At 49.3% G+C, this 18741-nt stretch overlaps 1 protein-coding gene across 8 annotated transcripts in view; it reads right to left on the bottom strand.

Moving 5' to 3' along the window:
* LARGE1 (LARGE xylosyl- and glucuronyltransferase 1) overlaps nucleotides 1–18741 on the bottom strand; it is a 513801-nt gene that overhangs the window by 355185 nt on the left and 139875 nt on the right. The gene's annotated exons all lie outside the window — the stretch shown is intronic.

Raw genomic sequence — 18741 nt, 5'->3', positions numbered from 1 at the left:
TATTTTTGGCAGCGGGTTCACAGAAGCAGGAACAGCATAAGACAGAGAAGAGCTTTGGGAGATAGCTCCTTTCCATCCTAACTCTGACTGGTCCTCAAGCTCTCTGCCCCTGCCCCTGGCATCCAGGATCCTCAGCTCATCACAGATCACAGAAACAGAGCATGAAAAAGGCACCTGGGTGCTGGCGTACTTCTCCCAGGGTTGAATGGGATTTCATAAACCAAGAAGCCTACAGCTTCCAGGTGTGGTTCTGCCCTGTTCTAATTTCCCCAGCAGCAGTGAGGACAGGGAAGCTGGGAGCTCCCACTGGAGGGAGCAATTTTTCCTTCCCTCCATCCCCTGACCGTGGTCTTCAATCACAACATGCAGTGCTTGGATGCAGGGAGACTAAGAGAGGGAAGCAGAGAAGTGATCCCCTGAAACGCATCTGCAGAAGATTCCAGAGCAGACACTGGAACAGTCCCTGAGCTTCATTGGGGGGGGGGGGGCAGGAAGGGAGGAACAGGAAAAAAAAAAAACAACCCAGCTCCTCCCTGGGCCTGATGAAGATTAATATCTCCTCCCTGATGAGATGAGGCAGCTTAATCGCTGCTATTAATACAGAATCACTGAGGGCCAAAGATGGGGGCATGGAGGGAGGTAGGAGATGGGATGACAGCACCTCACAAATACCATACAGAAACAGAAAGGGATACCCTGAATGCCTGAGGACAGGGTATTTCCGCAAGGCTCAGAAGTTAATACAGAAACCTGCTAGCTGAGGCCATGCATGATACCACAGTTTGGGGTGTAATCTGTGTTTGTCCTACTAAGACCCTGGACCAATTCATTAAACACACTGCTCTCAAAGACCACATGTGGCACTGCTGGATGATCTCGGCAGAGACCACCCCTCACATCACAGTCTCATGACCCTGACCAAGGACAGCTCGGGTGTGGCCTCCCAACTCTGCTCCTCCTTGGCTTGCTCCTTGTCATGCTGCAAGACTCAGCCCAAAGAGGCAGAGTCCTCGAGAAGCTTTCTTTGATGTCCCCAGAGAGTCAGGTGTCCTTCCTTCTGGACTCTCAAAGCCAGGTGCACATACCTCTCATACAGTAGTTACTTTAGATTGTAACTGGGGGGGAGGGGGGCCCAAGGCCTCCGAGAGAGATTGCTGCTCTTGAAGACTTAAATTTTCACTTCTGATCCTATAACCTCCCTCCCCAACTACATAGTCTCTCCACTGCTTATAATCTCCCTCCCCACTACAACAATGGTCCCATCACCACATCTGCTTTCCTCCAAGGACCCCTTGTCCTCGGGGGAATGACCACCTTCAGAAAGGTCATTATCACCTGAGACTAACAAGAGAACAAGTTTTCTTAAGGGCAGGGCCCGTGCCTTAACCTGATTTGTGTCTTCCTCAGACCCTGGTCCAGGATCAAACCGGTACTTAATAAACCCCGTACTTAATAAACACCTGCTCCATCATCTAACAGGAAAACAGCAGAGGAGGAAACAAAGGCTCTAAAATCAGTTGGCCATCCAGAGGAGACCTCCACATGTGCAAAGAAATGTACAAAGGAGGAGTGATGCAAGTCTTCCCTGCTCAAAAATACTAGGATTTTCTCAAGAGGGTTGGGGGGTGGTTATTAAAAAAGGCAGTTACAGGGGGCATCCTCTTCCCCACTCCCTACTAAACCTCACACACAAACTCTGGGTGAATTTTCATCTCAAATAAGCTTAGGATTCCCGACTGCTCAAATGCCACACCACTTGACATCTGGGCTTCAGGGTTTGGGAACCGTGAAATTGGTGCAGGACAATCCGGAAGGGCAGGTCTTGTGCAGAACAATGTTTACGCCCACGTCTTACAGAAGGAACCTGAACCCTTTCATTAACAAAAACCTTCAAATGGGGATGCCTGGGCTGTTCGGTTGGTTAAGCATCTGCTTTCAGCTCCGGTCATGATCCCAGGGTCCTGGGATTGAGCCCCGCATCGGGCTCCCTGGTCAGTCTGCTCCTCCCTCTCCCTCTGCCCCTCCCCTGGCTTGTGCTCTCTCCTCTCTCGATCACTCTCTCTCTCTCTCAAATGAAAAAAATCTTAAAAATCAAAACAAAACTTCCAATGAAGGGGACTGGCTTGAAATTCACACAAGAAGTCAAAGCATCATCAAAAGGTGTCTGTGGAACATATATTTTCTGTGTATATAATCAGCACACTAGAGCATGAGGCACACACATAGAATAAAAACTGCTTTGCCCCAGCTTTTAAATTAAAAAAAAAAAGTGATACACACTACCCTCGGGTACGTTAAAAAAGACAAATTTGGGGCTTTGTGGTGGCTCAGTCGTTGAGCGTCTGTCTGCCTTTGGCTCAGGTCATGATCCCAAGGTCCTGGGATCGAGCCCCGCATCAGGCTTCCTACTCAGCGGGAAGCCTGCTTCTCCCTCTCCCACTCCCTCTGCTTGTGTTCCCTCTCTCACTGTGTCTCTGTCAAATAAATAAATAAAATCTTTTAAAAAAAAAAAAAAAGACAAATTTGAAAAGCGGCCAATATAGGACCAGCATCTCAACTAGAGATCACGGCCCTTATACGTGCGACACATAGTAGGGAATTTAAAGAGGCCCCGAAGCCAGTTTGACTCTTCAAGGCTCTCGCAGGCTGATGAGAATGCAAATACCCACAGAAAAACCAGCCACTGGGAGATCCAATGTCAGGCACCTGGGGCTAGCTGCAAGCACGTCTGGGGGAAAGGAGACTTTCCTAAATGCACAAGCGTGCTGGAACCAAGTATAGAAACACGGGCTGAGGCACCCAACCCTGCGGGGGGGTGGGGGGGTGGGGGGCGGGCCTGGAGTCCTCAGAGCAGCACGATTCCAGCTGAAGCACCCCCACTCACCCCCACACACCCGTGACTGTGGTTTCTCACTAAGCCACAGGCAGGGGCAGGGGTGGAGCCCGCGGGAGGGGCTGCAGAGGAGTGCGGATGCTGGGCAGCACCACCAGAGTGCCTGGAACTGCAGCTGGAAGGGAGAAGGAGCCCTACGGTCAGGTCCTGAGATAACCCTTGGAAAGAGCCAAGCTTTCCAAAGCCCAGGGCCAGGAGGCGTGAAGGAAGAGGACCGGAGCCTGGTTCCACGCCACCCCCTCCCCACAGGAGGCTCTGTTTGGGATGGAAAAATTCCTCCTGCTGAGAGTCCCAGAAGAACCAGCTTCAGCTTTTAACCATCCACACACGAGAAACGTGCCAATTGCCGCCACAAACCCACTGTTTCTGTAGGGTATTTGACCTCCTGCTGCCTTAGTTCCCCCATCTGTCAGACAAGGATAACAGGGTTCCCCTCCACGTGCGGAGACAGCACAGCATCATAACTAAAAGCATGGTCCCTGGGGCTGGGGCTACCTCCTTTACTGCCGAGCAGCGTGACGTTGGGCAAGTAACTTAACCTCACTGTACCTCAATTTCCTCACCTGTACGTGGGCATAATTAAGAAATCAACTTCGGGGGCGCCTGGGTGGCTCAGTCGTTAAGCCTTTGCCTTCGGCTCAGGTCATGATCCCAGGGTCCTGGGATCAAGCCCCCATCAGGCTCCCTGCTCGGCAGGAAGCCTGCTTCTCCCTCTCCCACTCCCCCTGCTTGTGTTCCTGCTCTCTCTCTCTCTCTCTCTCTGCCAAATAAATAAATAAAATCTTTAAAAAAAAAAAAAAAAAGAAATCAACTTCGTAGGACAGAAGGGGGGCACCTGTGTCCGCCCCAGAGAACAGTGCCGAGCACACGTAAGTGTTCGATAAACGCTACTTGTCTTTTCTTTTTTTTTTTTTTTTTAAAGATTTTATTTATTCATTTGACAGAGAGAGAGAGAACGACAGCAGGAACACGAGCAGGGGGAGAGAGAGAAGCAGGCCTCCCACTGAGCAGGGAGCCCGATGCGGGGCTCAATCCCAGGACCCCGGGATCACGACCTGAGCTGAAGGTAGATACTTAACGACTGAGCCACCCAGGCATCCCTACTTGTCTTCTTTCTGATCCCATTTCCTGTAAAGGGGGCTACGGGTTGCCGAGTGACCCCTGAATGCCTGGCACCATGTGTGCAAGGCTCCTGTCCTGTATTAGCTCATCTGTCACAACTGTCCCCTAAAGCCTGAGAAGGAGCGGAGGGTCAGAAACAGCACAGGACTACTCCTGGGCGATGCAGCTGGTGAGCGGCAGAATCTGACTCAGAACCAAGTCTTAGGATGCAAGAACCACGCACCTGCCACCCTAGCTCACCTGGACAGCACCACCTACTAAAGCCCCTGCTGACAACTCTGCCTTACTCCCACCACACTTTGCTTCAGGATGAGTATGAAAGTGCAGTGTCTACTTCACACTGGAAATGAACAAAGCCATCCCATCTTTCCACGGAACGTTCTTTTTCCTGGCAAAGACTGTTGACACTGACATCCTGGCTCACCTCACTGCTGGGTGTCACTGGTTCCAGGTCCCAACACCCAGGTGTGACCAGGTTGAAGGTGCTCACTCTCAGACCCTCATTCTGCTATCAAGATGTCCCAAACCAGCCACTGAGTCTGCCGGACTCCGCCCCTCTTCCCATCACCAGGGCCTGGAGAAAGCTCCAGCCAGCCACCTCGGCCTCACTTTACGGCCACCATCCAAATTCTGCTCTGGGACGAAATGCCTCCACCTTCTAACCCTGCAGACCTCCGCTGTATTCAGAGGGAGGAGGAATTTCATCTTTCTGACTACTATCCTAAGATCCTTGTGTGGACCAAAAATAGTTGCCAGACAGTTTCCTTATCCCAAGAAAATGGGAATGGACTCAGGAGGGGGACCCCAGGAAATCAGGAATTGGTAATGAAGTTCCACCTGTCCTTTGTCGAGCCAGCTAACCTTTATGTACTTCTTAGTTTTCTTCTTCGTGGACTATTTCGTCAGATCTCCAGAGCAACTCTTTGAGATGGGCGGGGCAGATAGGTTATCACTTCCGACCTACAGATTAGGAAACAAGAGTAGTCCTTGACCGGCCACATGGCTATTTAGTGATAGTCCATTCTTGATGCCAAGGACTTGAATGACTGGACCAGACATTCGGCTTCCCTGGATCTTAATTTTCTCTAAGAGAGAGAATGCTAGCCCAGCCAGACTTTCAGAGCTGAGAAAGTGAGCACCACTGCGCACTAGCCAGGTGACCCTCGGCAGTCCACTTGACCGCCCTCCATTCTCATTTTGTGCTTTCTCCCATTAGGCCCTGCCGGCAACGAGTCCAGCCCAACTGCATGCACATGAAGCCTTTGCCTTCTATTTACTGGGCAACAACTATGTGCCAAAGAGATTTTTTAATACTATTTTTGATTTGCAATTACAGATCTGAGGTTTATTGATAAATGATCTCATCAAAAATAAAATAAAATGAGTAGCTGCAATTCACGGAGAGCCCAGTACGCATCAGGTGCCTACATAAACCTTCACACTCAGCTGAGGAACTCTGGATGAAGGCAGTGCTGTTCCCATTTATGCAAGAGAAACAGAGGTGTAGACGAGGTGAGAGGCGTGCCTGTGGTTACACAGCTGCTGCATGGCAGGCAGAGTTCAAGCCTAGAGCTTTCTGTCTGCAAAGCCTGATGTCCCTTCCATTCTGACTCGCCTGCTGTCCTCACGTTCAGGTGCATGCTCCTCTGATAGGCCATGACAATGTATGGGGCTGAGGAGCCAACTTCCAAATCCCTCTTGCCCTGTGGTTTCACTTCCATGTCTTCCCAAAGGACAAAAAATGCTCTCACAAATCCCCAGGACGCACTTACTGCCCTTTCAACACCTAGCTCCAGGATCACTTCCTGGTAAAGCCCTTTTCTGGCCTGTAGCCCATGCACAGCCCACTGAGCTTTGTGCAGTGTTCTCATTGCATTGGCAGTACCTTTGGGCTTCTGAATTTCTACGCCAACACCATGTCCCGGAAAATCATATTCCCCTGGTTCCCCCATGGCCGGTCCTCTGCACAGAGGAAGAACCACACGCGTGCTGCTGACCATAACGGAAGGGAAGGAAGCCGGGGGCAGTGTGTATGGATGCAGTTGAGAGCACAGGCTCCAAGCCAGACAAGCCGGGGCTGCGCTCCCTGGCTCTGTGACCTAGGCCAAGTTTCCTAACACCCTGCACTCGATCTGCACAAGGACGATGAGGATAGGACCGACCTGAGAGGGGTGTTGCCAAAAGTAACCCAAGTGCTGGGAACAGCGCACAGAGCCAATGCTCACCAGCACCACTTCCATCATCCCACATTCAGGGCAGACAGAAGGAATGGCCTCAACACCGGGAGGAGCCCAGAGACTTCACCTGGGAACTGAACGAGTGAAGCAACTGAGAAGATATGCAACTCAACAGTCTCATTCTGATTACTACCTGTCATGGAAGCATCTGGAAAGCGGTGCAGAGACTTTGGAGCAAAGGGAAAAAGCAGACTCCTTTCCGCTCAGAGAGCCACCCAGGCAGGGCTCTCTATTAAGAGAGAGGTGGTGAGGGGGGGAACAAAGATTTCATAAATACTCTCTGAGATCCTTACTTATCCGCCCCCTCATGCCACTCACCTCCGAGTGTATATCCAAAACATGAAATTAAGCCGTGGGTGAGATGCTGCTCTGCCCGGACCGGTCTCACTCACTTGCCACCTCAGCACCAGCTCCCACGTGCGGCACAGAGAAGTGCCTACGTTCATTTCCGGACGGATCTGAACAGCCCAACGTGCGCACCCCCCCACCCATCTCCCTGGAGTGAGCCAGGCACTGCATGCTGGGAAGCATAAATCACAGGCATGGTTTCCACGCGGGGGAAAGCCCGGGCTAGTTAGTCTCCTGCTCAGAACAGGCTGACCCTTATCTGTCCCTGAAGTATGGCTCCAACCATCCACAAGGCAGAGGCAACCGGCAGAGAAGCCTAAGGGACAGGCAAAGAAACCCCAGGGCTTGAAAAGTAAGAAAAGTTAACACAACTGGACACTCCACCACCTTTGAAGTTTTGGTCTAGTACACCTTCCAAGTACATATGTGAAGGGTTATTCATACAAGGGGGAATGATCAGCTTTTCCCAATCTCTGCAGAGAACGAAGTAGAAAGAAGGGAACTTACACAGAAAAAGGAAAGATCTACAATCATGTCAGTTTAAGAGGTGAATGGAAGGGATCTTAGCTCCCCGGGCTAAGCCTTAGCTCTTACCATGTGCTAGCTCTGGAAGCTTGAGCAAATTACTGAAATTTCCTGGGCCTCTGTTTCTTCATCTGTAAAATGGGAAGGTCAGGACTTACCTTATTTGTTCTGAGGAACAGAGGAGTTATTACAAGAACCTAAATCCTCAGTAAATAAAGAGCTGGTATTTCTATTTCAGGCACGTCAACACTTGTTGAGCAACTGCTGTACTCCAGGTACCGTGCCAAATACTAAGGATTCGGAGATGATGATGGAAGGTCGAGGGTGTAGAAATTAGGGTGGTGCATACTAGTAACAGAAACAATTTACCCAGCACTCGTCACGTGTCAGGCACTCTTCTGAGCAACGCACACCATTCTTCTAGTCTACACAGTAACTCCTCAGAAGAGGGAAGTTATGTAAGGGAGGTGTAACCCAACACTAGAAGCTGAACAGTGGCACAAACAATCTATTGCCTGAAGGTATAAGAGCTCCCTCGGGAACCGGGTGTGAGGACGAAGATTTAACTGTCAGGGATAAAGCAGAAAGCCGGGGATGCTGCAGAAAGACAAACAGTAGGCACTCAATCCATGCCGTCATCACCAACCTGGTCATTACCAAATCCAAGTCCTGGAGCCCCTGAGCTGAGGGGGAGAGCGGAGATCTTCCCAGAGGAAGAAGGGAACTTACATGGAAAAGAGAAAGGTCTAGAATCATGTCAAACTTGGCAGAAGATCAGGCTCACCTGATGCACTTGTTGAAAGCACGGGCATCTCCACTGTAGAACCCCATTTAGCCTATCTGAGCCGGAGCCCTGGAACGGTATTCTGCCTGAGGGCCCCAGGGTGGGCCGGGAGTCTACAAGTTCAACAGATGCCCCAGGTGGTTCTGATCATCTGGCAACACTGCAACCAGAGATCCTTCCAGGCAGGAGGAGCAAATACTCGCTCAGGTTCCTCTGAGGTTAGCAGCGAAAGGGAGGTCCCAAGAAATAAGCTTCCCGAGGAGACGAGGATGATGGCGGAATCAGAGTACAGAGCTCCAATACCCACCCCCCCAAAGCCAATGTGGTGGCCCCACTGGCCTGTCCGGACTTGGCCCACCACACTCCCTCTCCAGCCCACCTGATTTCTCCGTGCCCTTCCACAAAGACGCCAAGCACCCTCCACTTCCCGCTGTCCCTTCTGCCTGAAATGTTCCTCCCCTCTCCACCGGGTTCTGCTGAGATGTCCCTCATCAGAGAGGCCTGTCCAACCGCCCTATCTAAATAGCACCTTCCCCCCTCCACTGCCGCCCTCACCATTGTCTCGCCATGTTTTATTTTTCTTTGTAGCATTCACCCCCACTCAGCAGAGCAAGAAGCTATCCGCGAATCATTTCTCCCCCTCCACCAGAAAGGGAGCTCCAGGAGACCAGAGGACAGGATCATGGGATGGAAAGTCCAATCCCCAGTGTCCCAGAGCAGTGCCTGGCTGTGTGTGTTGAGTGAAGGAATGTTCTTGGACGATCCACCGATGGCTCTGAAGCTCATCTCTGAGAATACCGCCTTCCCTAATGGAGTTGTGGGAAGATTAGGTAAACGTACGTGAGAAAGCTGTTCAGCAGCACCATGCTACCTGATCGTCATGGCTACCTCCTGGTACCGTGGAGAGGCTTCAATACCCTGCACCTGCTCCAGCAGAATTCACGGGGAGGCAGGAGACGGGATATGGAGTGCCCTCTGCTGGAGCAAAAATGACAAATACCCATTACCAAAGGGGCCCACCCTTGGAAAGAGAAGGATCCTGATGATGCAAGGCTCCCTAACAGCACAATCTTAAACATTCAACTCCCATGAGTCCGTAAGTGATTTTTTTTTTTTTTTTTTTTTGCTTCAGAGAACACAGTCGGCATATAGAAACACGGCTGAACACAAAAGGACTCTGTGAATCGACTCTGCATTGGCACGATGGACTCCTTTTCACCTGCACAAAAACCCTGTGAAACAGGGAGCAGCACCCCAATTTCAGGGGCAGCAATTTGGGCTGAGAGGTTAAGTTCTTCAGCTGAGGACACACAGTGTTTAAAGGGAGGTTTGGGAATGGGAGGTGGTGTGCTGACTCAGCTACAGCCCTGTAAGACCAATCTTGTTATAGAGGGTATTCAATGTGGCGTCAGAGGATGGTCCTTTCCTCTCTGTTCCTCTTCAAATGTTCTCACTATAGGCCATTCATGTGAAAGAGCTTCCTTTCCCCAAACACGGTCCCTGGGTCCACAAGTAGCTGCAGGTGCATTTACAACCACAGGTACAGGTCTCAGTCTCCCCACCCTCTCCCCCTGCTTTCCAACACCTACAGGGAGTGCTGCGGATGGACAGAAATGCAGATGGATAAAAAACGAACAGATGTGACCTTCTTCTCTGGTCTTTACTAAAAGGGATACGAAGAGGTAAGAAGCAGTGAGTCACGTGGTGATACAGACGGTCTGAGTGATCAATTGCACCGCCAGCCGAGGCTGCGAGCGTGGTGTGGCCACTTCTCTAGGCTGCAGTGGCCTCCGTGGGCCTTGCTTAGACCAGGTGGGTGATCTTTTGCATCTGTCCCAGGATGGCCTTGCAACACTCCAGGAAAATAGGAGAAGGGGAAGACAACAGACATGTCCTAAGCAACCGTCTCTGCAACAGGGACTCTGTTCAGCCCTCACAACAAATGCAACAGCTATAATCATGCTCCCCTTTCCTTGGGGGGAGGAACCAACCTGCAGTGGTGCAAAGTACCCAGTCCACCGTCAATCCCATTTAAATAGTGCCGCTTGTCCCTCAGGGACACTTTCACCCCCTTCCGCATCAGCCCCCCCACCCCGGATGAACTCCTCAAGTGTTTCCAAAGGTTTTATCTGCTTCGGCTGTCAGGCTGCCAAAAGGAATCCTAAAATTCACTCCTGCTCTTAATTGTAGGAGTCTATGGAGGAGGCAAAATGCAAACTGCACTAACAGAGTACCCATATTCTCTGCTCATATTGGCCTATAATAATCCTGCCAGCCACAGAATACAGCCTGCCTTCTCGTCTTGTCCTGGTGTGGAACCTGAGCGTGCGGACTTTAAAATATCCTCTGCCAGTTGTTTCAGTATCTGCAGGTCGTTGAGAGCCAGGCCTCAATGACTTTTCAGGGCAGGGCCCGGGTTCGAATGCCAGCTCCCCAAGGTATCAGTGGGCTGACTCCGGCCAAGGAGCACAACCCTCTGAGCCTCGGCTTCCACGTCTGTCAAACGGGAGAAGCATGAAGCTGTTTGGAGGGAGACCGGAGAGAATGCAGGTCACATCCCCAGCCCGGCACATGATACAGGGTAGGCCAGAAAGGCCAAACACAAAGTCTAACTGAGCCAGCCAGGATCAACGAGTGACATAAGGAACTACCAGGAGTGCTTTCTTCTCAGTCCGGCTCTGCGTAAAGCATCACACAGAGCGACGTGGGGATCCACCAGGAAGGAGGTCACGGTGACACACTAGAGCATGCATGCACTGCGCAAAGGGACTGCTAGGACTCCGCTCCAGCCAACGGTCACTAGCACCAAAGGAGGGCCCGGGTTGCTAGATCCTTCCATGTTATTAAGGAAGCCAGAGATCACGATCTTTCTGTGCAATCTCCCAAGTGTTAATGGTCAATAATCAAGCTGAAAATGGTAAAAGCAATGCACTGGCCAAGCACAACACAACTGTGGGACAGATGCAGCCAATTTCTGTCTAACCAAGAGCTAGTAATTGCTATCCCTTCCACTGTGGCTCTAGTTTAAATAGTACATAGCCCTTTCATGTTTTCATGACTCTTACAATAAAAATTGTTTTTCCAGGCACAAGGGTTTTAGGACGATTCAGGTCGGTTGACGAATGCAGATGGAAACTTTTATCCAATGTGGCTTGGTATCCATAATCAGAAACAGTATCATGTTCATATTAATTGGAATTTGTCATTGCCAGAGTTCTGGTAGGAACACTGATCTTGTCTCAATGTGATGAACACACTCTTTCAGAATTAGGGTTTTATGAGCAAGTTTCAGATCTTGCAACAGTGCTGTGATCAGACCCTCACCGGGGGCATGTGTATCCAAATGGCAAGGTGGATCAGGAGGGGGAAAAAGGAACTGTGTGGTTAAAGAGAAGTGCTAAATATATACCACCAAAGAAAAGTTCCGTGCTTAAGAAGTGTTTGAATTTCAAGTTAAACAATGACATAGATTCGTAAATCCCAAAGGTTGATAAAATTCTTATCTGAAAAGAATGCAAACCCCACAAAAATCTCTTCAAATTCAGTTAACTATCAGGAGTTGCATAGTTGTTTTTAAGTAAAATAACACATGCGGAAAAGTGAATTACAAATGAAAAATTTGATGAATGTTCACAAAGTGAACCCACCTGTAGAATCACAGGTTAAAAAGTTAATTACCAGTGTCCCTACATCTTCCTTCGGCCCTGGGCCCAGTCTCTATCCCTAGATTAACGTTTGTCTGGTTTTGTATTTATAGAATTGGAATCCACCAGCACATATACTCTTCTGCATCTGTTTTTGCTCAATACTATCTCTGAGGATATTCATTTTCACTGCTCTGTAGTACTTCACTATACAAATATGCCACTAGTTATGTGTTTATTGTACTGTGGATGTACATTTCAGTATTTCCCTCTTTGGCACTATTAAAAATAATGCTGATGTGAACATTCTTGTACATGTTTTTTTGTGCAAACATACATATATTCTCTCTCTGGTATATGGCTAGGGACAGAACTGATGGGTTACGGGGTATGTTCAGGTTTAGGTGATAACACCAACTCATATTCAAAGGGAGTTATAAAAACATTTTACCTAAAATTAATAGACCATCAACAGGTCTCTCTGAATGAAATGCCCCCTTCTTTGGTTAAACTGCCATTTGGAATAAAAAATAAAGTCACTTTAAGACCAGCACCTCCAAAGAGCAGAAGTTCCTGTCCTTTTCAGAAAATCTTAACCTATCATTACGGATTAAACACTTATTACAGACAAAATATCATGGTTTAAAATTGTTTGAACACACACATCGGAATTCAGTGCCGTTTTCATGAGCAGTAAGTCCTGCTGGATGTTTATGCGTATTAAAATTACACAACCCAAGGGCGCCTGGGTGGCTCAGTTGGTTAAGTGACTGCCTTCGGCTCAGGTCATGATCCTGGAGTCCCGGGATCGAGTCCCGCATCGGGCTCCCTGCTTGGCAGGGAGTCTGCTTCTCCCTCTGACCCTCCTCCCTCTCATGCTCTCTGTCTCTCATTCTCTCTCAAATAAATAAATAAAATCTTTAAAAAAAAAGAACTAAAATTACACAACCCAAAACGCCCAGAGCAGGGTAAGATACCCATGTAAGAGAAGAGATGGTACAACACCCCTTTGTCTCTAAAGAATAACACAATGGAGGGGATTCAAAGAATGGGACCGGGCAATATGGACGGCCAAAAAATGATCCCCAGATATGTCCCTGTCCTAATCCCCACAACCCGTGAATTTGTTACCTTCCGTGGCAGAAGGAACTTTGCAGGTGTGATTAACTAAGGCTTGTAAAATGGAATGATTATTCTGGACTATCCAAGTGGGCCCAATGGACTCCCAAGGGTCCTTCTAAGAACACAGGACAGTCACAGAAGGAGATGTGACCATTTCCAGGAGCGGAGCTCAGAGTCAGCAAGAGGAATCTGAAGGAGCTCCACTTTTGCCCTTGAGAAAGGCCAGGAGACGGATCCCCGCCAGAGCCTCCAGAAGGAACCAGCCCTGCCAACATTTGGCTTTAGCCTATGAGACTTGATTGTAGATTTCTGACCTCCAGAACCGTAAGACAAGAAATCTGTGTTCCTTTCAGCACTAAACATGGGACTTTGTAACTGCAACCACAGGAAAGGGATACAAAGTGGCTGATTAGCAGACACCAGGTTCCCTGACACCCGCTGCAAGGTTCTAGCCACGAGCTCCTCCAGGAGGCACAGCCAGCAGACGCCACGTCGTCAGGGCCGTTTGCTCCACCCCAGCGGGACCACCGATGATGCTACACAATCAAGAGCTGGGGCAAAAGTAGAGGTCACCTTAGCAACCACCTCACAGCTGAATACGACTGTGACAGGGTTCAACTATCCTCAGAGTCTAAGAGCTAAAGGAGACGCTCTGGGCGCGAGGTAAGAAGCAGAGATGCGTGCAGCCCCCCGCACCTGCGGCTTGGTCTCCACTCGCCGCTGCCTCGCTCCCGCCCTGCTTTGCAGGCTTCCGCTGGAGCTCACGAACAGCTAGGAAGCATCGGCCAGGAAAGCCCTTCATTTCTGACATATTAAACACAACTTGTATAATACACTTTCCGTTTCATTTTGCATTCAGCACTCTGTGTTCTTGGACCCCGTAATATCCTCATTAAGAGATCTGTTTGGGCCACTGGCAGAAGGCAGGATGGCTTGGCTGCCATCACAGCTGCCACAGAGCCTGGCCCCAGGGGATACTGAAACCTTGAGCAAATTATTCACTAGCACCCTGCACTCTCTGAGTTCACCAGCCTGCGGCACAGTCTCTGGGCCGAGGGAAGCGGGCGTGAGGCTGGGGAATCGGTCACAGCTGGACAAGCTCTACTTGGATAAAAGAACCCCCCGCAACCACCTCCCCTGTTCCACAGTTCATGGGCCCCATGATCCCCCACAGCGATAAAGCAAAGAAAGCGTTTAACTTGTAACTCCCTGGATCTCACTGCAACTCTTCAAAACGGTCCAATGTCAGCACCCCATTTCTTTCTGTTGAAATTTATCAAGACGACTCTCAAATCATTCATTTCAGGAGGAATTTGTGGTGACAAGGATGGCCATGCCAGAACAGTGAACGAAAACGTGGGTGTGGGCTGAAATCAGTCCAGAAATTAATATCCTGTGCCTGTTCACGACACAGGTTTTAAATGTTCAGGACTGTGCATCCTCGGAAGACCATTTGCTTTGAAATAACACCCGCACCCTTGCTGGCCTGCTTCCCTGACCACAGAAAGCTTCTGGAATGAGCTTCTGCACGGAGCTGGTTATAGATTCTAGGAGGGCAGCATGGGTGAACCATCTTCTGAATGGCAGAAAAGCATGCTTCTTCCACATGCTGGTAACTCAGTGACAGCTAACACCATCTCCTCAATGGCCAGAAGAGAAAGAACCACATCCGGCAAATAAAACTCACATACCCTGAAAAAAGGGGCTCTGGAAGAAAGTAATCGGCATGATCTAAATTCAAATGGAGGTGTACTAAAGCCGAATTTCCTGGGGTACCAGAATTAACGTCACATCCAGAAGGAAGGTGAGGCTCCTGGAGCCATAGTCTGGGGTCTCAAAATCATAGATGCTCAGAGCCCCAGGAGTGGCTCCTGCATCCCTCAATATCCAGACTCCCTCCCAGTCAACATTCACACTAAGGACCCACTAAGAGCGATGCCCAGACTCTGAAAACGTAAAGATGAGTATAGCACTGAAGACGCCGGCTAGGAGGAAGGGTAGTGGAAAAAAAGAGAATTGCATACTGGGCAGAAGGAGCAAAGAGCAAACATTAAGAAGCAGGAAAATAGAAGGTTTCTCCAGGTGTTCAATGAGGTGCTCATCTGAGTGAAGACAGAAATTATAAGCTAAGGGAAAATGCCCGTGAAAGACCCCGAGCCATGATCGGGAGTTTGGAGAGAATCCAGGAGGCAATGGGGAGAGTTGTCAGCCCTCCAAGCCAGACGAGGGCATTCTTCGCTCATTCACTCATTCAACAAACGGTTCTCCTGCCTCCTCTAGAGATGGAAGGCTGAACAGAAGAGAACCCCTTCCTTCCTTCTGGACGCTGGTACTCACTTGTGAAGACAGGTGATTAGGAAAAAAACAAGAAAAGTAAAGCGGGTGTGAAGAAAAGACAGTACAAGGAGTTTGGACACGTGTGGCACAGGAAGCCAACCTCGTTAAGGGTGAGGGGCCGGCGTGCTCAGCTGGGACCCAAAGGTCGATGCGAAGATTCACTGCTTTGAGCGTGAAGGACGGGCAGCTGGGAAGGGTCACTGAGATGCTAGAGGAAGAAAGGTGGATTGGAGAAGAAATGAAGGAAGTAGGGCTTAGGAACTCGGGGGTCAAAGTACCAGCAACAACACCCGCCCTGAGCAGTATCCATAACCAACAGTCACTTGGCCTCTGACAAACAGCTCTGAGCATGGGGATCTCATCACTTCCCCAGAGGGTGGACTCTGATACCTGGCAAATCTAATTCTTACAGCAAGAGTTCCTTCCTATATGAAGACCATGCCTGCTTCCCCATAACGTTTATGCATTGATCCTGGATCCACACTCAGGAGCAAATCACAGAAAGCCCTTTCCCTCTTCTGGACATATTTCCCATTAACTGGGGAAGATCCTGGTCATTTCCAACTCATTCACATCAAATGCTAAGAACAGAAAAGTTCTAGAATGTTAGGACTCCAAGAGCCCCCACAGGTGACCTTCAGTTTTATGTCATTTCATGCAACAAGACACAAAGGCCTAGAAAGAGCGGTGATCGTACCCCCAATCACCCAGCTACTCTGGCTCAGCTGACCTGGGAGCCTGAGACCACCCCCCCCCCCCCCCGACCACAATCTCATGTGCTCTCAATGTATCTTGCTGCTGCGTGTAACCTAACTCCAAAACTTTGTGCTGAGGGCATCTGTATCTCCGGGGGAGCCACTGAAATTAAACAGGGTTGAAAAATAAACAAACTCACATAAAGTATAAATAGCATTTCCATGAAAACAGGCAGCAACTCTGTCCCTTATTTATGGCTCCCCCTGCCTTGAAACAGAAAACTCACGGGTGTCGATAAATGGATTGCAAAGTTGTTATGTTTAACTACAGAGAAAAGCATGTCTCCACGGGGTCTTTTGGAAATGCACAGATGTCTACTGGCAACTGGCAGGGGCTGCAAGGAGGTACCCTTCGTGTCCCAGTAAACACTCTGCCTTTTCTAGAGTCTCCGGATCTCTGGCTCAGGATAGGTCAGGCAGGTCATCCTGTGCCCTCACCCCTGACGCTGAGCTCCACCCCCCCACCGCCACACTGCACTTCTGTTTACACACCTCTCATGTTAGGTGTTTCATTACGTCTCAGGGCGGCTCATTCCAGCCCTGGACAGAGTGATCCTTTACTATGATGAGCTTGACAGCTGGCTCCCTGCCACATCCCTCCATAGATTTGGGGGCCATCTCTCTTTCGGGTGACAGCCCCTGGACTGCTTGCTGAAGCTGATCATATACATTTGCAGCTTCTGCTTCTCCAAGGTAAATAGCCCCAATTCCTTCCACTATTTCGTAGGTAACAAGGTTTGAATTGGGACTGTCATTCACCATGATTCTCCTAAATGTGCTGACTTGTCTCGACTGTTCTTAAAGTGTGGCATCCAGACATAAATGCTGTGGTCCAGCTATGGACTAAAGGATACCCTATAAAAGACACCCATCACCTTTGTCATTCCAGTGAGAATATCTGTTAATGTACTCACATCAGCCCCTGTTTAATGCCATTTGTGATTTGATTCCAAGGGGAGGATTTATGATTAAGCATCATGTTGATAAATAAGGCACCTACACCCAGTCGGTGCAGGTCACCTCAGAATATTATTCCCTCAATCCTCCCCATTTCCCGTCGTCTATCTGCCAGTCTAATGAAATCATTCAAAGTCTAGGATCAAGGTCACTCCATCCACCAGGGCTGGTCCAGATAGCGTGATGGTGGAAAGCAGACTTCCAGCTGGTATCAACCTATCACTAAGCACAGACAATTATGAATTCTCCATACTGCAGATCAACTCCCAGTCTCCTTTTTTTGGAAACTCCACCACTTACCTTTGGGGGGCCACCCCTCCCCCATTCTGACTCCACATGTTTTAAGGAACTCCTCTCTACCCTATGACCAAAAATAGGCACAGGGCACAGGGCTGGCCTCACAGCCTCCTCCAACTGCAGTGATTAGTCTCTGGACTACATGTGAGCAGGGCCAATTCAATCCAAAGCAGTATTGCAGAATTAGGGGGAGAAAGAACTCTTTCTACAGGCACTGGTGATGGTAAGTAGTAAGCTAAAGCTTCCTCTGTGTAGATAAAACTGCCCTGAAAGAAGAAACCACGGCAGAGAAAAGTAGAGCAAAGGGAAGGAGGGAGATTGAGCTACAAAAATATCATTTGAGCCCCTGGATCCAGCCTTTCCTGATGCCTGTACTACCTTCGAACTTACTGGTTTTGTTAGCCCCCAAATTCCCTTGTTGCCAAAATCATTTGGGGCTGGGTTTCCATAAATGAGTGCAGATCAAAATTCTGCTCACAGCCATCCAGAAAGGTCATGTGACACCATGTCAAAGCTCTCGCCAAAGCCTGCTACCTCACTGAAGTCCCAATCTACAACATCGTATTGTAGTTAGAAAGTCCAGCTCTTGAGTCCAATAACCCAGGTCCATCCTGAACGGCTCTGGGCCTTGGACAGATCACTGCAGGACTTCTGCCTCACCGTCCTCATCTGGACCTACTACAAGGGATTACCACTGAGAAAGAGTCAATGCATGCAAAGGCCTTACAACCACACCTGGCCCGCAGAAATGCCTAAAACACAATCATCCTCGTTGTTGTTGTTATTATTCTCACACTATTAGTATCATTACCTGTCCAGTTATACTGGCAAAGTCAATGTTTTCCTGTACTAGCCCTGGATCGGCACTGGGTGCTCTCAACCTTCTTTTACAAGGCTCTTCCATCGTCCCTGGCACAATGCTTCCTTCAGTCTCTCCTAGGATCAATAGCAAATCACCTTCCTCCCTCTGATCTCTTTGCCAAAACGTACTCATCCACTGCCATGTCATAATTTACTCCATTTAGCTGCTCAGATGGAAGCTCCTCTACTCCAGGGATGTATGGGACAGGGAAGTGACGGGGTGTGGTCCTGGGCCCTTCCCTGCTATGCAGACATATGGTGCTACCTCGATCATATGCAGCTGAGCAAACCTCAGAAAGTGAGGTGGACCTCCTAATTAAAAGGCAGCCCTGCGCTGTCAATAAAATTATGCATAAAGGAAATGTTTAAAAACACCATAGTGACACTCTCTCTTTCTAAAACTGAAAATGTTTGAAAAAAAGGGGGACGGGGGTTGAGTGTCAACTCTTGCTCTTGATTTCGGCTCAGGTCACGGTCTCGGGGTCGTGGGGTCGAGCCCCACGTCGGGGTCCACGCTCAGCATGGAGCCTGCTTGTCCCTCTCCCTCCCCTTTGGCCCCTCCCCTCTCTCTCTCTCTCAAGATGAATCAATAAAATCTTCGAAGAGAATTAAAACACAGGAGTGACTCCCTTGAGACAGATTTTCACTTGAGATGTTTTTGACTTCAACTGTGGGAGCAAATAAAAAGAGAGCGTCCTCCTCGACGCGGCCATTCCTTCTTCCCTGCCTGAAGCTCAGAAAACCATCTCTGATCCGCAAAACACTGCCCTGCCTTTGAAACTGCTGGCTGGAAGAACGGCGAGTCTCGTCTTCTCTACCGATTTCTGCAAAGTGACAGGGACCAGCATTTGTTTTTATT

The sequence above is a fragment of the Mirounga angustirostris genome, unplaced genomic scaffold (assembly GCF_029215605.1).
Source record: "Mirounga angustirostris isolate CCGP_5_RB_7025 unplaced genomic scaffold, mMirAng1.0.hap1 SCAF_5, whole genome shotgun sequence".
Lineage (NCBI taxonomy): Eukaryota > Metazoa > Chordata > Mammalia > Carnivora > Phocidae > Mirounga > Mirounga angustirostris.
Note: the sequence above shows the minus strand (reverse complement) of the source record. Positions and strands in the feature narration are given on the sequence as shown.